Here is a 5,201-nt window from a genome sequence, read left to right as displayed (position 1 = left end):
GATTAATCCAAGCACACCTTCCGGTATGCTTACCTTGTTACGACTTGTCTCCTCTTGTGTCTTAGTTAAGTTAATATGGTTATGGTTGTGTCTTATTACTTGAGGAGGGTGACGGGCGGTGTGTGCGTGCTTCATGGCCCTATTCAATTAAGCTCTCTATTCTTAATTTACTACTAAATCCTCCTTCAGTTTTTAATTTCATAAAAACGTTCGTGGAATGTTCTTGGGTAGAAAATGTAGCCCATTTCTTCCCACCCCATAAGTTACACCTTGACCTAACTTTTTTATGTAAAATGATTGTGCTTACTATTCTACCTTTTGAGGGTTTGCTGAAGATGGCGGTATATAGACTGAATTAGCAAAGGGTGGTGAGGTTTATCGGGGTTTATCGATTATAGAACAGGCTCCTCTAGAGGGATATAAAGCACCGCCAAGTCCTTTGAGTTTTAAGCTATTGCTAGTAGTCCTCTGGCGAATTATTTTGTTGTAAAATTATCTATGTTTAGGGCTAAGCATAGTGGGGTATCTAATCCCAGTTTGGGTCTTAGCTATCGTGTAGTCAGATTATTATAAAGTCACTTTCGTGGTCTATTTTATGGTAACTGTAGCTTTTTACGGCTTAGTTAAGTTTTAACTTTAGTGCAAAGGTATCTTAAACACGCTTTACGCCGTGGGCCTATTAGTTTGGGTTAATCGTATGACCGCGGTGGCTGGCACGAAATTTACCAACCCTTTTTAGTATGGCTTAGTCAAACTTTCGTTTATGGCTTAATTTTTATCACTGCTGTATCCCGTGGGGGTGTGGCTTAGCAAGGTGTTATGAGCTACTTAAGAGTGTGCTTGATACCTGCTCCTTTAGATCACTGCTGATTTTAAGGGCATTCTCACTGGGGCGTGGAGACTTGCATGTGTAAGTCTACTAAGAACTAATAGGAAGGCTAGGACCAAACCTTTGTGTTTATGGAGTCGTGCGACTCATCTTGGCATTTTCAGTGCCTTGCTTTATTAATTAAGCTACATTAACTTATACTGAAATTGTAGTGTGTATAATAAATAAAATACATAGTAAATATGAGAGGAAAAAAAAAGGGGATGCTATCTATAGATAGACCACGAGATCGAATGCGTGTAAGACTGTTGTGTTAAGTTAACTAGAGTAGCAATACATTTGTATACAATTTAAATAAAGCTTGTGAGTATTGTATGCACTTAGTCCTGTTTTTGGGGTTTGGCAGGACATAAATAAGTGTATAATAGATGACATGAGTTTATGGGGGGTAAGGGGGGTTTGTATAAGTTAACTTAATGTCTTGCGCGTGTACGTACGTGTACACACGTGTACGTACGTGTACACACGTGTACGTACGTGTACACACGTGTACGTACGTGTACACACGTGTACGTACGTGTACACACGTGTACGTACGTGTACACACGTGTACGTACGTGTACGTACGTGTACGTACGTGTACGTACGTGTACACACGTGTACGTACGTGTACACACGTGTACGTACGTGTACACACGTGTACGTACGTGTACACACGTGTACGTACGTGTACACACGTGTACGTACGTGTACACACGTGTACGTACGTGTACACACGTGTACGTACGTGTACACACGTGTGTCCTAGAATTATATGTCCTGAAACCATTGACTGAATAGCACCTTGATTTTATGCGTGAGTTGATAAATGATAATGAATAAGTCCAGCTACAAGTTATTTGACTGCATTAGGGCCGCGACGGGCATATTCCCTGAGAGCAGAAGATAAGTTAGAGTTAGTGCCGTTGCGGTCATAGATGAGTGATAGCAGATTCCCCCCCTAAAAATAAAAGATACCAAATGCATGACACCACAGTTATGTGTGATCATGGGCTGATTAGTCACTAGTCCATCGAGATGTCCCATTTGCGAGAATTAGTAGGATTGGAATAAATAGAGTCATGGCCCTGAGGTAAGAACCAGATGCCAGGTATAGTTTCATGATAGTAACCCCCACATTAGCATGGGCCCGGAGCGAGAAGAGTGACATTACAGGCAAGGATTGATGGTTTCTCGAGGCATGGTGATTAAGCCCTTATTGGACTAAGTGATATGCATCTAGTTACTGTTGAGGATCAATGGGTTGTGGAATTGGACTAGACATGTCCTATGTAAAGATATAATATCATGTACATGCTTATATGCATGGGGCAAGCCATTAATGCACGACGTACATAGGGGAGGGAAAGAAGGATTTTTTGGAGATACTGACATAGCACAGTAGAGGTGGTCCAATATATGAATGTAGGGGGTGTCAGGGAATAGTTTAAGAAGAATTTCAGCTTTGGGTGCTGATGGTGGAGCAAGAGCTTCTTCCTTGAGTCTTAGGGAGGGCGACTACTCTCCATTTTTGGTTTACAAGACCAAGGTAATGATTATACTACAAAGACTCTTCATTTTAGAAGATTATTTTCGATAACGCTAATTGTTGGCATTAGAATCAATAGGATGGTGAAATATAGAATTGAGGCGACCTGTCCGATAATGATGAAAGGGTGTTCAACTGGCTGTCCTCCAATCCAAGTTAAAGTGAGAAGATCGGCGACTAAAAGTCAGAATAGGCATTGGCTGAGGGGTCGGAATATTATACTGCGTTGCTTAGATGTGTGGAGGAATGGAATGAATGCTAAAATTAGGATGGAGAATACTAGGGCGAGTACACCTCCTAATTTATTAGGGATAGATCGTAGGATGGCATAGGCGAATAGGAAGTATCATTCAGGTTTGATATGTGGAGGGGTGTTTAGGGGGTTTGCAGGGGTGTAGTTGTCTGGATCTCCTAATAGGTCTGGTGAAAATAAAACTAGTGATATTAAGACTAGGAGCAGGAGTAGGATTCCTAGGATATCTTTAATTGTGTAGTAGGGGTGAAACGGAATTTTGTCTGAGTCTGATGTGATTCCTGAGGGGTTGTTGGATCCGGTTTCGTGTAGAAATAGGAGGTGTACTATTGCTAGAGCTGCGATGATGAATGGAAAGATAAAATGAAATGCAAAGAATCGTGTTAAGGTTGCTTTGTCTACTGAGAAGCCACCTCAGATTCACTCTACTAAGTTGGTTCCGATATAGGGGATGGCGGAGAGAAGGTTAGTGATTACAGTTGCCCCTCAAAATGATATTTGTCCTCACGGCAGTACATAGCCTATGAATGCTGTGGCTATGGTTGCGAATAGTAGTACAATTCCAATGTTTCATGTTTCTATGAATACATAGGATCCATAGTATAGGCCTCGTCCCACATGTATGAATAGGCAGATGAAGAATATGGAAGCGCCATTTGCATGTATATAGCGGATAATTCAGCCGTAGTTAACGTCTCGACAGATGTGGGTGACCGATGAAAAAGCTGTGGCCGTGTCCGATGTGTAGTGTATAGCTAGAAATAAACCTGTTAGAATCTGTAGAATCAAGCATACTCCTAATAAGGACCCGAAATTCCATCAAGCAGAGATGTTAGATGGCGCTGGGAGGTCAATGAATGAATTGTTGACAATTTTGGCTAGTGGGTGGGTTTTTCGAATGTTGGTCATTAATGTTCTTATAGTTGAAATACAACGATGATTTTTCATGTCATTAGTCATGGTTAAATTCCATGTAGGAATAATGATAACATACATTGTATTTATTTTAAGTATCGTTTTTGTGATGAGTTTTGTGGGTTTTGCCACTAAACCATCTCCTATTTATGGTGGGCTTGTGCTAATTATTAGCGGTGGGATTGGTTGTGCGATTGTTCTGAATTTTGGGGGTTCTTTTTTAGGGCTGATAGTGTTTTTAATTTATTTGGGGGGTATATTAGTAGTATTTGGTTATACAACTGCTATGGCTACTGAGCAATACCCTGAGGTGTGAGTTTCAAATAAGGCTGTTCTAGCGGCTTTTATTACTGGTCTATTGTCTGAGTTGTTGACTGCTTGCTATATTTTGAAGGATGATGAGGTGGAGGTAGTATTAAAGTTTAATGGAATAGGGGATTGGGTAATTTATGATACGGGGGACTCTGGGTTTTTTAGTGAAGAGGCTATGGGTATTGCGGCTTTATATAGTTATGGAACCTGGTTGGTGATTGTTACAGGTTGGTCGCTGTTAACTGGTGTGTTGGTTATCATGGAAGTTACCCGTGGTAATTAAGGATTAGTAGGCTGAGAATTATAGTTAGTATGAACGATAGGAAATAGAGCTTGATGAGACCCTTTTGATTTGAAATAAGGGTAGAAGATTTTATTTGGAAATACGAGATTGATTTGGGTAGGATGTTTTCTAGTCAGATGGAGTCCAGAAGTATAGATGCTGATTTCTGGCTGATGGTTAAACTTGTTTTAGGTGTGAGGCGGTGCATAATGGTTGGATAATAGCCAAGGAGGGTGGAAAATTTAAAGTAATTAGATGGATAGTTAAATTTGAGTCCTTGTATGGTAAGGTTTAGTTCTAGTGCCAGGATGAAACCCAAGATAGTTACTGCAAGGGCTATCATTTTTAGATAATGAGGCATAGTTATCTGTGGGATGGTGGTGGGTGTGATGCTGTGGGAGATAATGTATCCTGCAAATACACTTCCGATAAGGAGTCGTTTAATAGAGTTAATTAGGAGAGGATTATTCTCGTTGATAAGGATTATAGGGGAGAAGCGGGGCTGGCCTAGTAGAGCGAAGAATATAATTCGGGTGCTGTAGGCAGCGGTTAGGGATGTGGCAACGAGTGTAATTAAGAGGGCTCAGGCGTTGGTATTCGACGTGTTAGCGGACTCGATGATCAGGTCTTTGGAGTAGAATCCTGTAAGGAAAGGTATGCCTGTTAATGCGAGGCTTCCGACAATCAGGGAAGTTGTGGTGAAGGGAAGGACTTTAAATAGGCCACCTATCTTTCGAATGTCTTGTTCATCGTTTAGGCTGTGGATAATTGACCCTGAACATATGAATAACATAGCTTTAAAAAATGCGTGAGTGCAGATGTGTAAGAAGGCTAGGTAAGGCTGGTTAATGCCAATTGTTACTATTATTAGGCCTAGTTGGCTTGAGGTAGAGAACGCTACAATTTTTTTGATATCGTTCTGTGTAAGAGCGCAGATTGCAGTAAATAGTGTAGTAATAGCCCCTAAGCATAAAGTGAGGGTTTGAATAGGGTTTGAATAGTTTGATTATGCTCTATTAGT

At 40.8% G+C, this 5,201-nt stretch overlaps 1 pseudogene; it reads right to left on the bottom strand.

Annotated features, from left to right (window-relative positions):
* Positions 1-955, bottom strand: LOC144310006 (18S ribosomal RNA; annotated as a pseudogene).
* Between the last annotated feature and the right edge of the window lie 4,246 nt (positions 956-5,201).

Source organism: Canis aureus, unplaced genomic scaffold (genome assembly GCF_053574225.1).
Source record: "Canis aureus isolate CA01 unplaced genomic scaffold, VMU_Caureus_v.1.0 ptg000328l_RagTag, whole genome shotgun sequence".
Lineage (NCBI taxonomy): Eukaryota > Metazoa > Chordata > Mammalia > Carnivora > Canidae > Canis > Canis aureus.
This window is presented reverse-complemented; position numbering and strand designations above follow the sequence as displayed.